The following is a 21,959-nucleotide window of genomic DNA, read 5'->3' on the forward strand; positions in this document are numbered from 1 at the left end:
CTGAGCCACCCAGGCACCCCAAAGGCAGAAAAGTGTTTTTAAAAAATTAAACCACAGGGAGCAAGGGCTCCATTATTTCCCATGACATCTGGGGCTCCTTCTTAGCCCAGGTCTGCGTGTCTCCAGGGGAGACCTCTACCAGGGTGCTCCACTGGTCTGACCATCTCCCACAGACAAGAAATGAGTGATTCCTGGAGTTACATGATCCCCCTCCAGCAGCCTGGTTTACATAGCCCCCTCATTTTTTTTTTTTTTTTTTTTTACAAATGCAAAATCTATTCTACTCAGGCTTTGGGACTTTTTTCCTTGTTCACACTCAGTTAATTAAACGTGTTGCTGGCAGCATGCTCCTGAACTCCATGCCATTCCTGTAGCCTGCGTTCGTGATGATCCCCCTTGCCCTATGGTTTGAATTCGATGCCACGGATTGTAGGCCAAATTTTAAAACTGTGTTTCAAAATACCTTCGCCGTTTCCTTTAATTGGATTGAAAGTACTTTTACCACATGGAGAAATATATTTTTAATTTGTGATGCTTTTCTACAATGTCCACTATTGGTGAGTTTAATGTGTTTCCAACACTTAGGGAGACTATAATGAAAGCTGATGAATTTTCTTTTCTGTCCAAATAAAAGAAAAAATAAAAGTCTATTTAGATGCTGGAGGAGAAAAAAAAAAAAAAAAGGCTGTCTCAGTCCATTAGGCGTCCAAACCGATCAGGTCAGATCAGGTCAGATCAGGTCATGATCAGATCAGGTCATGATCTCGTGGTTTGTGAGTTTGAGCCCCGTTTGGGGCTCTGTGCTGACAGCTGAGAGCCTGGAAGCTGCTTCAGATTCTGTCTCCCTCTCTCTCCGACCCTCCCCCACTCGCACTCTGTCTCTCTCTCTCTCTCAAAAATAAACATTAAATTTTAAAAACCCACAATTACACTACAAAATTATTACTGTTAACACTTTGATATTAAACATGGTTAATTTCAATATAAATATATAGGGCGCCTGGGTGGCTCAGTCGGTTGAGCGTCCGACTTCGGCTCAGGTCACGATCTCGCGGTCCCTGAGTTCGAGCCCCGCGTCAGGCTCTGGGCTGATGTCTCAGAGCCTGGAGCCTGCTTCCGATTCTGTGTCTTCCTCTCTCTCTGCCCCTCCCCCATTCATGCTCTCTCTCTGTCCCAAAAATAAATAAACGTTAAAAAAAAATTTTTTTATCAATATAAATATATATTTGAATAGGATTATACTTCATGTGCTGCTTTATGTTTTCCATCCTTTTGCTATATATACTGGGTCACAGATAACTGTATAATCAGTATTCTATTGCTTCTAGTTTATTGCCACTGTTCATATATATATGAACAGCATTGTAGATATATCTTTGTAAGTAATTAATGATGATTTTGGGGGTAATTTTAATTTTATTTGTTTACTTATTTAATTAAATAAATTTTTAAGTATACTGCATACCCAAAGTGGAGCTCAAAAACACGACCCTGAGATCAAGAGTCACATATGCTACCAACTGAGCCAGCCAGGCATACCTCTTGGGGTAATTTTTAATAGTTTTTTTCCCTGTTATTTTACAGTCATCTTAAGAAGTGCCTTAAATTATTGGGGGGTGGGTGTGGGGAGAAGAGGTGACATGTGATAAATATTTTCAAGTTCTTTAGAAACAACTTTTCTTTTATCTTTCAAAGTCTAGATCTCTAATTTCAGGGTTCATAGCTAATTATAAAACTAACTTCAAGTTTGTTAAGAATGAGAAGAAAGCCTAAATTATATAATGTTGCATGCCATAAAAGCAGCATACAAAATTGAATATATAATATGATTAAAACTATTTCTGGGACACCTGGGTGGCTCAGTCAGTTAAGCATCTGAGTCTTGATTTTGGCTCAGGTCATAATCTCACTGTTTGTGAGTTCAAGCCCCCTTGTTGGGCTTTGTGCTAACAGTGCAGAGTCTGCTTGGGATTCTCTCTCCTCTCTCTGTCTCTCTCTCTCTCAAAAAAAAAAAAAAAAAAGCTATTTCTAAAGCTATTTCTAAGTTTAAGAGACTTAAGGGAAATACACCAAAATGCAAACTAATATAATTATGTTAGTGTCATCAAAGAACTATGGACTAATATTTTTTCCCCTAAATATTCTGTAACATGACTGTAATATTACTTACAGCAAAAAAAAAAAAAAATAATAACCCTAATTATATACATCTCATGCCAAAAAATGCTCATATTTTTTGACCCAGAAATTTCTTTTAATTTACCTGAAGGAAGTAATTCTAGAGAAAGACAATGTCCTATGTACAAAGGTATTCATCATAGATTTATTTACCATTGCAAAAACCAAAGTAGCCCAAAAACCTTTGACGTCAAAACAATAGGGGAAATATTAAAAAAACGTAATAGTAAATAATAATAATTAACAACATGAAAAAATTATATAAAAGGTTAGGAGGAAACAGAATATGAAATGGTATGTATACCATGACCACAATTTTGTAAAAATGTGTATCCTTAATGAAAATTACTGAAAGGAAATGCAAAAGACATAAATTTTATTAGTTGTGAAATACAGGTTACAGAATTTCAATAATATTGTTAGATTGTTTTTTCTTCATAATAAGGAGATTATGAATAATAAGGAAATACCAGGGGCGCCTGGGTGGCTCAGTCCATTAAGTATCAGGTCATGATTTTGGCTCAGGTCATGATCTTGTGGTTTGTGGGTTTGAGCCCGGCATTGGGCTCCGAGCTGTGTGGAGCCTGCTTAGGGTTCTCTCTCTCTCCCCCCACCTCTCTCTCTGTCTCTCCCATGCACTCTCACTCTCTCTCAAAATAAACAAATAAATTAACTTAAAAAAAATATGGGGACCACCAAATCCTAGTTGAATCACTACAGGAGTATTGCATAGTATTTAAAGAATTTTGAACACAGAGTGCCTGGGTGGCTCAGTCTGTTAAGCATCGGTCATGATCTCACAGTTCATGGGTTCGGGCCCCACGTCTGGCTCTATGCAGACAGCTCAGAGCCTGGAGCCTGCTTCAGATTCTGTGTCTGACTCTCTCTTTCTCTGCCCCTCTCCCACTCATGCTCTCTCTCTCACTCTCAAAAATAAATAAACAATAAAAATTTTTTTTAAAAATAAAGAGTTTTGAATACTGGGTTTAACATCAAATAGTCTTAGGTTGAAATTGTGATTTAACCATATTTTAGGTATCAGTGCTTGAATATACCTTCTAGAAACAATGATAATTATCAGTAATAATTTGTATATACATAGAGAATAAAACAACCAACTACAATGACCAACTAAATCAAAGGCCCCAAATAAGCCAAGATGGAGAAACACAGCCCCTCCCTCAGTACAGTGAGTATTTGGAGAGTTCCTAGATCATGGCTTCCCTGCCAATTCAGATGTTCTGTTCCAATTGACAAGCCCCTCAGTCTGTGAGTCTCATCTCCATCTCTCAATCTCCATCCATTCCTTAGACTCATGGGACCAGAGAAGGAGTGATATGTAGAAATATAATGAGGGTGGCATGTATATTCAATTTTTAAAAGCTGAGTTTTGTTATGTAAGTTTATAAAGCAGGTGTAACTGTCAAGAAGTTGCCCACAGTACCAACAAACGGAATCTAATCCACTACCAGGAAAGCATGAGTAACACTCTACAGCCACTCTACCCTGGGTTGCAGGTAGCTGATCCCATTCGCACATCGGCCCTGGCTTCAGTCACGCTAGTTAGACATTTGCTAGATAACTGCATCTACAAAGTGTGACCCAGCCCACTTCAGATATATAAAGTATCATTTCATTATTGAACTACCTTCCTAATTTCATTCCGGGAGATTTGATTTCACAGAAGGAAGGTAAAACTTCGACTGTTTCTATGGTATCCATGAATGCCAGGCTAGCTATAGCCCTGAGACCTCTAGGACTATTTGTGTCCCCCACAGATTTGACTTCACAAGTACTCAGAGACTTTTTGCTATTCCGAGGGCCACACCGTCTACTCTAGTATCTTCGGTAGTCACAAAGTATTCTTGAATTTCTATCAGTACTGCTAATGATTAAGCAAAATGAAAAACTGTTCTCAAGTCATTACTTAAATGTATGTAGTGCACACTTCTCACAGCTACCTAAGCTTTTTAAAAAATATTTATTTTTGAGAGAGAGAGACAGAGAGCGAGCACCTGTGCACGAGTGGGGGAGGGGCAGTGACAGAGAAGGAGACACAGAATCCCAAGCACGCTCCATGCTGCCAGCACAAAGCCCAATATGGGGCTCGAACCCACGAACCATAAGATCATGACCTGAGCTGAAGTCGGACATTCAACCCACCGAGCCACCCAGGCACCCCAAGCCACCTAAACTTTTAAGGTGCCAGCTACCAGCCTAAGCACTAGAGATACTAAAAGAAACAATGCAGGGGCGCCTGGGTGGCTCAGTCGGTTAAGCGTCCAACTTCGGCCCAGGTCACGATCTCACTGTTTGTGAGTTCGAGCCTCACCTCCGGCTCTGCTGACAGCTCAGAGCCTGGAGCCTGCTTCGGATTCTGTGTCTCCCTCTCTGTCCCTCCCCTGCTCATGCACTCTCGCTCTCTCTCTCAAAAATAAATAAACATTTAAAAAAATAAAAATAAAAAAAAATAAAAGAAACAATGCAGAGATAGATTCTGCCTTCAATAATAAGATCACAACCTGTAAGGAAAATAGACCTGCCTGCCAGAACTATATGAAAAGTGGTGAGAACTAATGAAAGTAAGAATCAGCTTCAGTCAGGACCATGTTATGATTTTAAAGGGCCCTACACACTTTTGCCTTCATGGACCCTTCCTCCATTAAAAAAACCATACACATTAAAATTATGTGACTGTATTTATAAGAAGATAGATATATTATTATACATGACATTTCTTTTCTTTTTTTTGAAAGTAACCTCTACCCCCAACATGGGCTCGAACTCATAATGAACCTGAGAGCAAAAGTTGCATGCTCTACCGACTGAGCCAGCCAAGCATTCCCATATATGACATTTTCTTCCACCTAAAAATTCACCTTTTTTCTTTGATTTTAAAACTGTTTTAGGCACCCTGCCTACAGTACCTAAATGTTTAAACCAACCCTGAATTCAATAGTGGCTTCTGTGGATCCCAGGTAGCTCTTTTTCTTTTTAACATATATTTTTAAACTTCATTTATCTTGAGAGAGAGAGAGCACACGCGCATGCACGCGTCCTTGAGCAAGCAGGGGAGAGGCTCCACACTGGCTCACTCTCTAGAACTCTAGGCCCTCCCTGTACCCGCACCCCACAGCTTTCACAAAAGAAAGCTGAATGTGGGAACTTTTTAGGTAAGGGTAGCAGTGCTGTCCAATAGGATATAAAACAAGTTTAGCACGGTATAAAGAAACAAGCTTAGTAATTATAGAATTAACTTACCCAAACATAAGCAATTCACTACCACCAAAAAGCATTACCAACTGAATAGGCTAAAACAGAGCAATCTTAGTAGCAAGAATTTCAGGCCAATCTCCTCCAAAATGCCTTAGTAACGCACCAAAAAACAACTACAGTAACTGTTCTTGGGACACAACCACATAGGGGAAACCAGAACACAGTTCCCCACTACCAGAAGTCATGCAGCTTAGCTTCCCACATTTGGGGAAATCACAGGGACCAGCAGCACACCTAGAGTACAATGGATAAACCTCACCCTGAGCAGCTACCTTTGTAATCATGGTATTTCCCCTGTTAGGTAAGTATGAGATGGAAGTGATCACAGTGATACCCACTGCTGCGCACACCACTTTGAGGTTGGGGTCACTCCTGAAACGACTCTAATTGGCTTTTATCTATATAGCGACACTCAAAGCCTGATTTTCTTACTACGTACCTTAATTGGTAACGGCAAATAATCATGCACATCTCTCCAGAAAACACAGTTCCAAAATGCCCTGAGTCTTGAGTCTACATACTCCACTTCCACCTATAATGTCATACACCCTGGGCGGGTTAAGCCTACACCTGAGTGAGTCCCCTTGAGGCTGCCTCTTCAGACCAGCTCCTCCTCTATTTGCCTCAACCTAACTGATGTCTATAGGCTATTTTCTTGACAAAAATCCATCCATCCCTCTCCCGAATTTTGGTGTAGCTGGTCTTCAGATCTCCCTGTGTGAAGTACCCTTCAGCAAACCAACACAAATGAGCCTTTAGCCGCAAGCCAGTTCAGCTTCAGGGTTTCTAGGGATACCAATGCTCCATACCATTTTCTCCTATTCCAGGAGGTGGAAGAGCAAGGAGTGGAGAATGTCGCGGCTACATGCTGGCAGGGTGTATTGCAGAGTAAGGGTTTTGGAATCCAAGATCTTGAATGCAATTCAGCGTACACACTGCACAATTCTAGATAAGCTTTTAGCCTCTGAATCTGTTCCTCAGTTTGTACAGAAGGGGGAAGAACTATTGAGCCAGCTCTCCCACCCAGCTCAGGCTCCAAGCTTTGTCTCCTACTCCTGCCCATGGTCAGTTAACACCTAGCCCTCTAAGGACGGACTGCTTTCCTTGAGAGCAGTTTAGCCTGTGCCTATATTGCTTCTTTACTTTCTCTCTGCCTGGCATTCAATTCCCTTACTCACTAGACTGTGGGTCTCTAGAGCAGGGTTTTTCTTGTTTGTTTTTTTTCAAATAGTCAAGACAGGGGCACCTGGGTGGCTCAGTCAGTTAAGCATCGATTAGGCGGACTCTGGATGTCGGCTCAGGTACTGATATCATGGTACCTGAGTTCAAGCCCTGAATTGGGCTGCATGTGTTCTCTCTCTCAAAAGAAACAAACTTTAAAAAATCAAAAAAACAAAACAGTGAAGACAATACAACATATAATTATAACATATAATTAATTCATACATTATTTTACCAACTAACTTCATTCTCTCTCATTAAAAATATACAGGAAGCATGACTTTAAATTTCTGCATCTCTGGAGCTCTCTGGAGAAGCTCAGATGAAAACTCAAACTTCTACTGAAAAGAAAATGTACATATACATTCCAAAGGCTGAATGCTGAGACCTCCCTCTCAACTTCCATTTGATTTCCAGGACACTGGCAACCAACCTTTACCTTCTAGGATATTGGAAGTTTCCTCTGAAAAATGTGAACACCCTAAAACAAAGTCCCAAAGATGTCAGCCATGGGCTTTCTCTGCTACAAGGGCCTATGCAGATTACTCTACAGGGAAGCCCTTGCCTTGGCCCTAAGTGCTTCCAATTAACTCCCTACTTGTTAATATAATTTTAAATTTCTGGGGCACCTGGGTGGCTCAGCTGGTTAAGCACCCGCCTTCAGCCTAGGTCATGAGCTCACCGCTCCCAAGTTCAAGCCCCGTGTCGGGCTCTGTGCTGACAGCTCAACAGAGCCTAGAGCCTGGAGCCTGCTTCGGACTCTGTGTCTCCCTCTCTCTCTGCCCCTCTCCCACTCACACTGTCTCTCTCTCAAAAATGAATAAACTTAAGCTTTGCGCAGTGGCAGTATCGTAGCCAATGAGGTTTATCCGAGGCGCGATTATTGCTAATTGAAAACTTTTCCCAAAAATGAATAAACTTAAAAATTTTTTTTTAATTTTGGCATGACAGTCCATCTTATGGATGGCCCATAATTTATATAATCATTCCCCTAATGCTGGACACTTAGGTTGGTTCAATTTTTCACTACTGTAAATAATTCTGGGTAATGGGTAGAGATGGTATATTGAACACTTATAAATAATCAAGGAACACTGAACCACCAAGGATGACCAGACATCTGGTCAGACAAAAGCCTCTAACATGAAAGAAGCTAAACAAACCAACCACAAGAAGACAGTTTGGAGAAGGCAGATTATGCAAAGGGAAGAAAACTAAAAATGAAAATAAAAACTATCATTAGAGAGCTGGGACACCTGGGTGGCTCAGTCGGTTAAGCGTCCGACTTCTGCTCAGGTCATGATCTCGCAGCTTGTGATTTTGAACCCACATGGGGCTCTGTGCTGACAGCACGGAGTCTGGAGCCTTCTTCAGATTCTGTATCTCCCTCTCTCTCTGCCCCTCCACAGTTTGCACTCTGTCTCTCTCTCCCTCAAAATAAATAAGCATTAACAAAAATTTTAAAAAAATCCTCAGCTAAAACACCTTGCACCTGAAAAACAAGTACAAGAAAGTATATGGATAGAAAAGAAAAACAAATAAAGATCTTAAATATATGATTGTAGAAATAAAAAATTGAATATACAGGTTGGGAAAAAACATGTAGGTGGAAAAAATGTTTTTTATTTTTTCTTTTTAGAGAGAGAGAGAGAGTTCAAGTGGGGGACAGGGGCAGAGGGAGAGAGAGAGAGAGAAAGAGAATCCCAAGCAGGCTCCATGCTCAGCACAGAGCCTGATACAAGCCTGACGCAAGCCCATCGCAAGGTTCGATCCCACGACCTTGGGATCATGACCTGAGCCAAAATCAAGAGTTGGATGCTCGGGGTAACTGTGTGGCTGGGTTGGTTGAGGTCTGACTCGGGTTTTGGCTTAGGTCAAGATCTCGTGGTTCATGGGATTGGCTCTATGCTGACAGCAGGGAGCCTGCTTGGGATTCTCTCTCTCTCTCTCTCTCTCTCTCTCTCAATCTCTCTCTCTCTCTCTGCGCCTCTCCCCTGGTCATGCTCTCCCTCTCTCTCAGAAATAAATAAATAAACAAAAAAACCGATAGGGTGCCTGGGTGGCTCAGTCAGTTAAGCGTCTGACTTCAGCTCAGGTCATGATCTCACAGTTTGGGGGTTTGAGCCCCATGTTGGGCTCTGTGCTAACAGCTCAGAGTCTGGAGCCTGCTTCAGATTGTGTCTCCCTCTCTCTCTGCCCCTCCTCTGCTCATGCTCTGTCTCTCTCTCAAAAACAAATAAACATTAAAAAAAAAAAAAAAAGGGTAATATACCTGGTTATTTTAACAGCCTCAAGAGTCCAGAATTCAAACTGACCTAGAGAAAAACAAACCAGCCAGAAATAAATCTTAAACCTCCTTTTTCACAAGAGATAAAATCAGGAAAAACAACAAATAAAGTTAGCATTCCAGTGCCACAAATTAGGTGGTACAGGCTTACCTGCTTGATAAAAATACAGAATAGAAAAATAAGCAGAACAACAGAATACTACTTAGCAATAAAAAGGAATAAAATAATGATAAATTTATCAGTATGAATGAACTCAAAAACATTATGCTACATGAAAGAAGTCAGACACACTATACACTATGTGATTCCATTTTATATGAAATTTCTAGATAAGGCAAATCTATAAAAGATAGATCCATTGTTGCCCATGGCTAGGGTTGGGGCATGGGAACCAGGGCAACTGCAAATGGGCACAGGAGAATTTGGGTGGGGAGGGTCATAAAAATGTGCTAAAACTGGATTGTGGTAATGGTTTGACAACTGTATAAAATACTAATCATTAAACCAAATAATGGGTGAATGTTATTTTATATCATACTTCAATAAAGTAGCTAAAGATGTCAAGAAAAAGTACAGCCATTATATTTAGAGATACATACTGAAATAATCATGCCTGAAACACCATGATGTATGGGTTTATTTCAAGATAGGTTTGGAGGTTTAAAGTGTAGAGGTATAGATGAAACAAGATTGGCCTTGAGTTGTTCATTGCTGAAGCTTAACTTAGTGTTGCTAAATAGGAGAATACTATTATTATTAATCTATTTTAGTTTACATTAGAAGTTTTTCACACACAAGTTTTTCTTACAATGTAAAGAAGGAGACCATCCTTTCCCATATGATTTTAAGTACCTTGAGATGTTGATACCCTGGCCTCCCCATCTGTGAATAAGAATGATGGAGAGGAGGAACAGGAGGTACAGCCTCCTGGATTCTACATTTAATAGGTGGAAAAAAAAAATTAAAGGTACAGATAAAACTTAGGGGTCATATTTTTCTCCTTTCTTTCCTCTTATATAACACATTCAATCCACAGCAAGTCTTTATCATTTTTCCTTTAAAAATATGTTCAGAATCTGACCCCTTCTCACCACCTCCAGTGCTACCACTTTGGTACAAGCCATTCTCATCTCCTGCCTAGAAGAGTGCAGTAACATTCTAAGTAATCTCCCTTCTTCCATCCTTTCACCACTCCCAGTCTATTAACAGAGTAGCCAAGTATCCTGCTAAAGCCTAAATTCAATCATGTCACTCTTCTGCACAAAACTAATCTGAGAAAACAGAAGAGAAGGAAACATTTCCTACCCCATTTTTTTGGACAAGAAGTAGGTTTTATTGGTGGGTATGAGTAAGGAGGGGCAGCACTGAAACCCTCATGAGTGCAGGGCCTGACATTTATCCAGGGGGACACAATTAGGGATATATCTGATCCCACAGCCACCAGAGATGAGCTGCCTTTCAGCCATAATGTCTTCAAATTCACCCACATTAACCTTGGTAAAGTACTACTTCTTGGAGATGTAGATGTTCTGTCAGCCAAGGAACTTGAACTCAACCCTGCACAGGACCTCTATCACATGATTCTTGTTCTGCAGTTTGGTGTGGATGGACATGCTAATTTGGCCAACGTGGACCAATGTGCCCTGCAGCTTTCTGAAGACACCCCTCAGCCTCAGTGCAGGACAACATCTTGTTGATGTGGATGATAGGAAGGAGTGGAGCCACACACAAATATGAAAGCCATCTTTGCCACAGCTTTTCACCATATACTCGTTGGCACAAATACCTGGACTTGTGAGGAGAGCTGCTCACATTCATCCAACACCATTTGGCCAGAGTGGGAACCCAACCACTTTTGCCTTTTTCTGCCCCATGTGACACCAAGGACCTTCAATGGCGCACCCAAGGGATGAAGCCAACTTATTTTATGAAGCAGCATTACTCTGATACCTAAACCAGATGAAGACCATGTAAGAAAAGTACCGAATATTATCCCTCATGGACATAGATACAAAATTACTTTAATTCCTTTAAAACTGCAAACCAAATCCAGCAATAAACAAAAAGAGTAATAGTACATCATGATCAAGTAGGGTTTATCCCAGGAATGCAAAGTTGGTTTAACATTAGAAAATCAAGCCATATAATTCATCATATCAACAGATTAAGAAGTAGTTGCAGAAAAAGTAGTTAACAAAATTCAATATCCATTTATGATTTCAAAAAACTTAGCAAAGTACCACTAGATTGATAAATGGTATCTATGAAAATCCTACAGCTAATACACTTTATGGTGAAAGTATTTTTCTTCCAGATAAGGAACAAAACAAGCATGATTACTTTAGCCACTTTTATTCCAGCTAGAGGTTAAGGCAAGGAAAATAAATTAAAAGCCTTAGTTTGGAAAGAAAGAAGGAAAACAGTTTCTATTCACATATGACATGACAGTTTATGTTGAAAATCCTAAAGCATTTACACCAAAAAACCTACTAAAATTCATAATTGAATTTAGCAAAGTCACAGGATACAAGATTAATACACAAAAATCAACTGTATTTCTACATACCAGCAATGAACACTTAAAAAAATATTTTTAATGTTTATTTTTGAGAGAGAGACAGAGTGCAAGCAGGGGAGGGGCAGAGAGAGAGGGAGACACAGAATCTGAAGCAGGCTCCAGGCTCTGAGCTGTTGGCACAGAGCCTGATGCGGGGCTCAAACTCACGAACTGTGAGATCATGACCTGAGCTAAAGTCGGATACTTAACTGACTGAGTCACCCAGGCACCCTCCAGCAATGAATACTTAAAAAATGAAGGTTTTAAGTTAAAGAAAGACAAATCCCACATGATTTCATTTATATGTAGAATCTATAAAAACGAAATGTTTGTTAGACTCATCAATAGAGAGAACAGATTGATGGTTGATTGTCGGGGTGGGGGGGGTGTGTGTAATGGCTGAAGGGGATTAAGAAGTACAAACTTCCAGCTATATAATAAAGAAGTCATGGGGATATAATATACAGTATGGGGAATTTGGTCAATAGTATTGTATTAACTTTGTAAGGTGACAGATGGTAACTAGACTTACTACGGTAACTTTTTCACAATGTATACAAATGTCCAATCACTATGCTGTACACCTGAAACTAATATAATATTGTATGCCAATTATATCTCAATAAATAAAATAAAAAGGAAATGAAATTTCAAAATCAATACTATTTACAAGTGGTAAAAACTTCACATTTTCCTACCACTCACATTTCTTCCTGTAGACTGTACATAGTCTACAAAAATGTTATTTTTTTACAAAAATATTATTAATAAATTTCTTTTTATGATTGGAAGGGGAAAAATCATAACACTTTGTTTTAAAACCCCAAAGTCTTTCTAATATCCTTGTCTTTCTTAGTGAGGACCTAACAAATAATAAAGATACATGACTTAAAGCTACCAAGGGAACCGACTAAAGAAGTTAAAAGATTATTCCAGGAATATAAATGACAGGATAGAGGAAGGAATGTACTAGGGTGGGGAAGATCAGCCAAATCCTTCATATAAACACTAGCACAAACATTTATTGTAGTTGACTATAAAAAACAGCTAAACAAGTTTTAAAAGTAGTATTCTGGGAGTCCCCTAGCTCAGTAGGTAGAGCATGTGACTCTTGATCTTGGGATCCTGAGTTCAAACCCCATGTTGGACCTCTAGCTTACTTTAAAAATAAAAAAAAGTAATGCTCTGGGGAGAGAAATGGGGGCAGAGTGTGAAAGGGTGGATCAAGGGAGTGTTACTATTCAGATGGAGTCTTTCTGTATAATGCTTTTCACATGCATAACATTACTTTAGTAAAATTATTTGGGGGCAAAAATCAAGGTCTAGGAGAAAACATAAAACACTGTCACTAGCAGAGATTATACTGTAGTCCAGTTTCTCATTTTGGGGAGAATCTAAGGATACTGCTCATGAGACATACCTGAAAAGGAGTGAAAAACCCCTCTGAAATTATAACTACTCAGTTAAGAATATAAGTGGTAAATTATAAACTCCCAGTTTTCTTCAAAGTAATCTGTCCTTTTGCACTTTTTTAAAAGATTTTATTTTTAAGTAATCTTTACGCCCAGTGTGGGGCTCAAACTCACAACCCCAAGATCAAGAGTTGCATGTTCCACTGACTGAGACTGCCAGCCATCACATCACACTGTTAATCAACAAAGTGAAGACAGTCCTTTAAATTATTTACACCCTTTATCCCCTGTCCTAGGTGCATTTCTAGGTGCTCAAACTTTCCTAGAAACCTCTTCTTCCTATTCTTTTACTGTAAACACCTAGGGAACGATCAAGAGCAGAAACAGATGCAGGTAGCTTGAGGTGGTGCAAAGTGAGCCCTCTAGTGGTCGACAGAAGAGTACACTCCATTTGGCTAGACAACTTGGTACGAAAGTGAACACCCACGCAAGCAATAACGGCCGCACACATCAAGTTATACAAAATGATTACAGGGACGCCTGGATGGCTCAGTCCTAGAATCCTTTGTCCCCCTCTCTCTGCCCCTCCCCCGCTCACACTCTCTTTCAAAAATAAATATACATTAAAAAAAAACCTGTGAAAAATGACTACAAAGGGGCGTCTGGGGTGGCTCAGTCGGTTAAGCGACCCACCACGGCTCAGCTCACGATCTAGCGGTTTCGGGGTTCGAGCTGGCATCAGGCTCTGTGCTGACAGCTCAGAGCCTGGAGTCTGCTTTGGATTCTGTGTCTCCCTCTGTCTCTGCCCCTCCCCCACTCGCACTCGGTAGGTCTCTCTCTCTCAAAAATAAACATTTTTTTAAAAAAAGAATGATTACAAAAAATATTGATGGCTTAAAAGCCAAGCAGTAATAAGTCAATCATCAACTGTCTTTTCAAAATGCAAGATACAAGTGGAGAGCACAGACATAATCCCTCTCTACCACAAATCATGCAGTCCAGTTTCCCATAGTTGAGAAAAATCACAGAGGCCAGTGCACCTGGAGTGCAACGGGTAAGATGTGCCCAGAGAAAAATATCACCTTTGCAATCCTGGTATCTCTCCTCTACCAGGTAAGTATAAGCAAATGGCATTGTTGGTACCTCATCCTCATTCCAAGCACTAGACACGTGGTCATTCTCTTCACTCTTCATGCAAACTCTAGCTTGTCACTTAGGAAATGAAGACTTCTCCAAACTGTAAAAGCCAGACAGTAACATTTTGGGTACCATAATACTTGCAAAACGGACAAATGTATGTACAACATAAACCAGCAGACACTGCTCATTTACATATTCTAAGTCCCTCTGGGTGACACTGCTGTATGCTTGGTTTCGATGATGTGGTACGCTAAATAATTGCCTACAAAAAAATACCGCTCTCCTAATCTGAAAAACCTGTGAGAGTATTCTCTTACTTTGTGAGGCATGATGTTGACGTTGTGGCCAAAAGATCTGCAAAGGGTAGGACATCCCTAATCATCCACACATACGTAATGTAACCATAAGGCTATTGTATGAAGAAAGGATATAAAAATTGTAATAGAAAACACTTACACAAAATTATACAGAACAAGCCATACCCTTATAGGTAAATGAAACAGCTTACTACTACACCCTAAGAAAAGCTCTCCATCTTAATGTGGCCTGGAATGTGCAAGACATACTCTTTTTTTTTTTTTTCTTCTTTTTAAGGGAAGACCAGGGTAAAGCACAAATGCAATCCCCTACTATCACAAGTTATACAGCTGAGCTTTGCACATTTGGGGAAATCTTTGTGGTCAGCACATCCTGGATTCAACGGGTAAGCCTCACCGTGGGAAAGCCACCCTCCTGATCATGGTATGTTTCCTACCAGTAATGGTCTTCATGCCTTGCCCAGCACCTCACCCTCAGATTCAAGTCATTCTACAGGTAGGATCACTTTCCTCATGCATTCTATCCACCCCACTGCTTCTGAAATAAAGAGTTTCCAAACTATAGTTACTATGCAGAATTATTTTGTACATCTGAATATTGCCAAAATCTTGGAAAATATATGCCTGAATGTAACCATGACCAGCAGTCACTGCGCTCATCTACATATTCCACACCCCTTTTGTTGATCTCATTTAGCACATCCTATTTCTACTATATAGTTAGTGGTGCTGTTAAAATAAAATTTAGGTAAAGATGCTCTACAGATTTAAAGATAAACAACATAAATGAGTTCCTTCTTTTAAGGTTTTGGAGCTGATGACATCACTGATGTCTGGCACAGTTCAGTAAGCTGCTATCCACATGACTGAAATACCAAGACTAAAAAGATTAAATTTGGCAAAACTGCGTATGAAAATCCAGTCTTAGTGGGGTGCCTGGGTTGCTCAGTCAGTAAAGTGTCTGACTTCAGCTCAGGTCATGATATCAAAGTTCATGAGATCAAGCCCCGCTTCGGGCTCTCTCCTGTCAGCACAGAGCCCTCTTTGGATCCTGTCTCCCTCACTCTCCCCTCCCCCGCTTGCATGCACTCCTCTCTCTTTCTCTCTCAAAAATAAACATGAAAAAAAAAAAAAAGAAAAGAAAATCCAGTCCTAAGATTGCTAAATAGGTTGTCCAAGGCTTCCAGCACAAGTACAAACTATGCTCTTTCAAATATGCAGCAAATGATCACCCTTACTTAAAAGAGCAGGTGTATAGGAGGGCAGCTGGCTGGCTCAGTAGGTCATGCTACTCTTGACCTCAGGGTGAGTTTGAGCCCCACGTTTGGGGTAGAGGTGACTTTTTAAAAGAAACTCTTAAAAAAAAAAAAAAGAGCAGTTGTATAAACACTAGTTCTAATTCTGAGCTGAGTTAATTAGAGAACAGCTCAGGTAGCACTGATGATGGTCTATAGGATTGGAAGCCTGACTGACCAGGATGTCTTCCCAAGCAAAAATAAGTTGTGCTTCCAAATATCCTTAACCCTCCACTCTTCCCTGAACGGGTATCTCTGAAACCCAGAACGATACTACTGGCGATTCCATCCTACAAGAAGCCACCCAGCCTTCATTGATTCATATTAGACTCTTCAAAAGGAGTAAATCCTGTCTCAGGCAATGGTTAATGATTCAAATATTTCATATCGACATATAAATAGTCTTAATCCTCTCCTGCCTTCTTCACTGTAAATTAAAATTGGAGTTTACAAGTTCCAACTGTTCTTCAATTGTTTCTCCAAGACCACACCAGAATCACCTTATTTCCCAAGTCTTTTTATTATACAAAACTCTTCTGGTGTTCTGTCCTCTGCCAAAACAAATTAGCCAGAGTTTCATATCGTTAAAACAGGAAGAAAAAATGCTGTTCAAAAATCTTATTAAAGATTAACAAGTAATAACTGAGAACATACAGGTGTCTGACATGGAGAGAGAAAAACATTCTGGGGCAGAGTAAGGAGGAGACTCTGTGATGTGAGCTGCAACTATTCCTCAAATCTGGCCTTTTGACAGTAACCAGTTTGATTTTTATAGATTTTCTCCCCCAAAGAACAACTATGTAATATATATCTATATATACACATAAACATATATATGTATACACAGTCTAATCTATAAACAAAATATCTACGTTTTGTTTTGTGAAATAAAAGTTAAGATACCTTGAAATCTGGCAGGAACCACTCATGTAAGGGAGAAAGATGATGTCTAAGAACTAAACTACTGTTACCACCAAACAACTCTTAAATTCAAAATGCCATTTTCAGAAGATTTCTTAAACAAATAACACACAGCTCTTAAACCACCCATACCCTTCACGAGACTAATTCCAATATTTCACAAGAACTTATTGTTATCGGCCTAGTTATCAAAACATTCATCTGACACAGTGTGCCTTATGGCAAAAAAGGTAACTTTCTCTCACTTTCTTGTAGCTCAAGTAGGTTAAGGAAGACATTAGTGCTGGAGCACCTGGGTGGCTCAGACAATTAAGCATCCGACTTTGGCTTGGGTCATGATCTCACGGTTCGTGAGTTCAAGCCCCACATTGAGCTCTGTGCTGACAGCTCAGAGCCTGGAGCCTGCTCTGGATTCTGTGTCTTCCTCTCTCTCTGCTCCTTCCCTACTCATGCCCTGTCTCTCTCTCTCTAAACAATAAACATTTAAAAAAAAAAAAAGAAGATAAAAAGACATTAGTGCTATAATCCTCACAGAAGCCCTATAGAACTCAGTATCCCCCGAGGACTGCCATATTTCTTTGACTGGAAAAATATAAGGAAATACAGGTGTTTGTTAAATAATAACATGTTAACATAGAAAAACTAAAGAAGCTTCTTAGTTCATTTTTCAAAGGTTGCAAAACTTTATTGCCAAAACCAGACAAAGTAGACATAATAACTTCACAAATTAATCTCACAAATAAAAATGCAAAACTCTTAACCAAATTCATAACATCTTTATGAGTATTAACATCTTGTAGAGTATTAACATACACAGTAAATTAAATAGGTTTTATACCAGGAATATAGGACCTAAGTACATAAAAGTATATGTATAAAAGTGTGTGTGAGTGTGTGTGAGTGTGTGTGTGTATATATGTATGTATTTATATTTATAATGTATAAAAATAGCGTGTCATATGGGGGGAAAGATTACCTCATAAAGAGTGCTTAGAGGGGTGCCAGTGTGGCTCAGGCTGTTATGCCTCTGACTTGCAGGTCATGATCTCATGGTTGGTGATATTGAACCCCATGTTGGGCTCTGCGCTGACAGCACAGAACTTGCTTGGGATTCTTTCTCTGCCCCTTCCCTGCTAGTGTGTATGCACTCACTCTCTCTGTCTCTCAAAATAAATAAATAAACTTAAAAAAAAAAAAAGAGTGCTTAGAAATTTGGCTCACCACTGGAAATAAGGAAAAAATTACTTTCTTCCTCCTACTTTACATTTAAAAATAGATAGGCTAAAATATCCAAATTAAATTATAAATCATATGTAGAAAAAATACAGGTAATTATGTTTATAATTTTGAAGGAAAAATTTAAAATTAATTTTTATTTATGTATGATTATTTATTTATTTATTTATTTATTTAAATGTTTATTATTTTTGAGAGAGAGGGAGAGAGAGAGAGAGAGAGAGAGAGAGAGAGAGAACAAGCAGGGAAGGGGCAGAAAGAGAGGGAGACACAGAATTGGAAGCAGGCTCCAGGCTCTGAGCTGTCAGCACAGAGATGTAAGGCTTGAACTCACAGACCATGAGATCATGACCTGAGCTCTAGTCGGCCACCCAACTGACTGAGCCACCCAGGCGCCCTTATGATTTATTTTTTAAAGTTTATTTATTTCAGAATAGTCTTTTTTTTTTTTTTTTTTCCTAAGTAGGCTCCATGCCCAGCACAGAGCCCAACACAGAGCCCAACGCAGGGCTTGATCTCACAACCCTGAGATCAAGAGTCAGATGCTTAACTGACTGAGCCACCCAACCACCCCTAAAGTTTATTTAACTAATCTCTACCCCCAACGTGGGGCTCAAACTCACAACCCCAAGATCAAGACTCTCACACTCTTCCAACTTAGCCAGACAGGCGTCCTGAGACTTTTAAAAATATTTTCTTATTTAAAGTAATCTCTACACCCAATGTGGTGCTCAAATTCACAATCCCAAGATCAAGAGTCACATGCTCTTTCAACTGAGCCAGCCAGGGGCCCCAAAGAAAACACTTCCTAAGCATGTTACCAAAGTCAGAATTAAATACAAACTTTGACTATATTTGCATACAAAAAACATCAACAAAGTAGAAAATCTCAAAGTTTAAATTTTTTTTTTTATTTTTACACTTGATCTTAGCCAAAAGGCCGAGAAGCGATTTTTTTTTTATTTTTAAAAATTATTATGTTTATTTACTTAGAGAGAGAGAGAGAGACTGAGTGTGAGCAGGGGAGGGGCAGAGAGAGAGGGAGACACAGAATCTGAAGCAGGCTCCAGGCTCTGAGCTATCAATGCAGAGTGCGATGCAGGGCTTGAACCCACAAACCATGAGATCACGACCTGAGCTGAAGTCAGACGCTTAACCAACTGAGCCACCCAGGTGCCCCTAAAATCTTTTTTTTTTTTAAGTTTATTTATTTTGAGAGCGAGCACGTGCAAACAGGGGAGGGGCAGAGAGAGACAGCAGGAGAGAGAGAATCCCACGCAGTGCAGAGCCAGATGAGGGGCTTGAACCCACAAACCATGAGATTGTGACCTGAGCCAAAACCAAGAGTCAGATGCTTAACCGAATGAACCACTCAGGCATCCCAAAAATCTCAAAGTTTAAATACACATGACAAAGTAGGAAGATATTTGTGATGTACAGATTAGGCAAATAGCCCGTATAACACAATATGCATATCAGAGAGGGTAGGCAGCATACGCATTACGAATATGGGTTTTGATGTCAAAGATGAGCAGAATGCTTGGCCTACACTAAGCACAATAAATATTAGTTACTGTTTCTGATAATTAAAAAAAAACAGGCCTGTTACAAATATATATTTAATTTAATTAATTTATTTATTTTTGAGAGGGGGGAGAGAGAGAGAGAGAGAGAGAGAGAGAGAGAGAGAGACACAAGCAGGGCTCACCTGAAGCGTGGCTTGAACTCACCTGAAGTGGGGCTCGAGCTCACCTGATACGGGGCTCAAGCTTACCCAATGTGGGGCTGGAACTCACAAACCCTGAGATTATGACCTGAGCCAAAGTCAGATGCTTAACCAATTGAGCCACCTAGGTGCCCACAAATATGTTTTTTAAATTAAAGTACTTCAGTTATAAAGTAGGAAAGAATGTACACAGATGTTCATTGCACCATTATTCACAATAGCCAAAAGGTGTCCATTCCCAGATGAATGGACAAACAAAGTGTGGTATGGATATACAATTGAATATTATTCAGACTTAAAAAGAAAATAAACTCTGACACATCATACAACATGGATAAACCTTCAGGACATTATGCTAAGTGAAATAAATCAGTCACAAAAGACAAATACTACTTGATTCCACCTCTGTAAGGTATCAAGAGTAGTCACAGAAACAGAAAGTAGAACAGGCTGAGAGAAGGGGGACTGGGGAGTTATTGTTTAATAGGTACAGAGTTTCAGGTTTGAAAGATAAAAATGTTCTGGAGATTGGCTGCACAATATTGTGAATATAATTAACATTATTGAACTGTACACTTAAAAATGGTTAATATGGTAAATTTTATGTTATGTGTGTTTTACCATTTTTACAAATTAAAAGTGGGCAAAGGATATAAATGAGATAGTTACAATGATAAGGTATATTTATCCATGAAAACTATATGAAAAAAGTTTTAACCTCTCTTAGTAATAAAAGATAACAATTTAAAATCAAGCATTCTGTGTCTCCCTCTCTCTCTTCCCCTCCCCTACTCACACCCTGTCTCTCTCTCAAAAATATTTTAAAAATTAAAAAAAATAAAAAAATAAAATTAATTATACCTCAATAACAAAGAAGGGGGGAAAAAAGCACGTAAAGACTGCTAAGGGCCAGTGCTGGGGTGGAGGTGGGAAAACTAGCCCTCATATGCTGTCAATAGGAGTATAAGTGGTACAAATATTTGGCAGTATGATCCAAAATGAAAATGTACATACTCTCTAGAGGACCCAGGAATTCTTCCAGAAATGTATCCAGAGAGAGAGAGAGAGAGAGAGAGAATGCTATTTCATCACAGCAAAACAACTGGAAATAATTCAACTGTACATTTATAGGCCACTGATTAGAAAGATGGCCCTCAGGACAGAACAGTATGCAACCACTAAACTTAATTTTCAAATAATTTGTAATTACACAGGAGAAAGCTTCTGACAAAATATTAAGTGTAAAATAAAAGATATACAAATTTCTTCATAATTTAACCACAAATATGTAAAATAAACACTTTTATGTGAACTTGTAGAAAGATTAAAATAAACCAAAAAAATAAAATAAACCAAAATTTATCTGAGTTAAACAGAAGGTGAATCAATTTTATTTTCTTCTTTATATTTCCTACATTTTGTTTTCTACAAGTATATATTTCCTGTAAGTATATATTTTCTACCATATATTTTCCACCAAGGTACAAAATAGAAAAGTATAGGGAGAGAGGTGCAGGTCAATCATCTAATCATCCTTTCTTTTAACAGGTATCTACTGAGTACCTACTAAAGTCGTACACTGGGCTAGGGGCTCTAGGAAAACAACAGTGAGTAAAATCCATATGGTCCTGCTCTACTGAAGTTTTCAATCTAGTTGGGGAGACATATGTTAAGTAAACGATCACACAGAGGCATTTGGTGCTATGATAGCCTTAAAAGGGAGTCTAAGAAATTTGGTCTGTATCCTAAGAGCAAAATAGGAAGTGACATGAACTGAAATGTACTGTAGAAAGAACATTTTGGCTGCAGCATGGGTGAACAAACTAGAGAGGAAGAGAAGATGCAAAGAGACCAACTAAAATGATCTTATGTACCTGCAAGCAAAATGGTGGCAGCTTGGCCTAGAGGTAGAGACATGAGTATCATCAAGATATGTCAAAGAGAAAATTGATAGTACTTGCATGTGCATCAAACATGGGGAGTTGAAGGGAAGTGGTCTGTGCACATGGAAGGATGATATTCAATTCTGGAGGCAGGAAATGCAGGAAAAGGACAAGGTTTTGGGAGTGGGCTGAAGAAGATAAGTTAGGTTTAAGACAGGCTGAGTTGAGAGACTTTGCACTGCTCAGAACGCTATCAGATATTTGTTTCTGTAGGTCAGAGAACAGGGCAGGGCTAGAAATATAAATTTAAGAATCACTGGCATATAGTCGCTGAACTGTGAATGTGAGTAAGATAGCAAAGAAAGGGAGAGAGAGAGGGAGACAGAGAGGGAGACAGAGAGAGAGAGAATGAGAGGGAACAAGAGAGGAGAGAGACAGAGAAAGAGAGAATGAGAGGAAACAAGAGAGGAGAGAGACAGAATAGTTAGCAACAGGTCTGCTATGAGGCT

General features: G+C 39.4%; 1 protein-coding gene and 2 non-coding genes across 9 annotated transcripts in view; 1 reads left to right on the forward strand and 2 right to left on the reverse strand.

The window, feature by feature from the left end:
- Positions 1-21,959, reverse strand: part of TEX14 (testis expressed 14, intercellular bridge forming factor) — a 122,159-nt gene that overhangs the window by 97,729 nt on the left and 2,471 nt on the right. Inside the window, exon 1 of one of the 7 annotated variants that reach the window (XM_049637760.1) lies at positions 8,948-8,965. The exons of the other annotated variants lie outside the window; for them this stretch is intronic. The gene's annotated coding sequence lies outside the window, so the exon portion shown is untranslated. Of the gene's footprint in view, positions 1-8,947; positions 8,966-21,959 lie in introns of those variants that run through there. 7 annotated transcript variants of the gene reach the window in all.
- LOC125927703 (U1 spliceosomal RNA) lies at positions 5,600-5,763 on the reverse strand. Its single transcript, XR_007459395.1, has one exon. It is a non-coding gene; the product is annotated as a U1 spliceosomal RNA (small nuclear RNA).
- On the forward strand, positions 7,505-7,639 carry LOC125927767 (U4 spliceosomal RNA). Its single transcript, XR_007459445.1, has one exon. It is a non-coding gene; the product is annotated as a U4 spliceosomal RNA (small nuclear RNA).

This window comes from Panthera uncia, chromosome E1, assembly GCF_023721935.1.
Source record: "Panthera uncia isolate 11264 chromosome E1, Puncia_PCG_1.0, whole genome shotgun sequence".
NCBI classification, from domain to species: domain Eukaryota; kingdom Metazoa; phylum Chordata; class Mammalia; order Carnivora; family Felidae; genus Panthera; species Panthera uncia.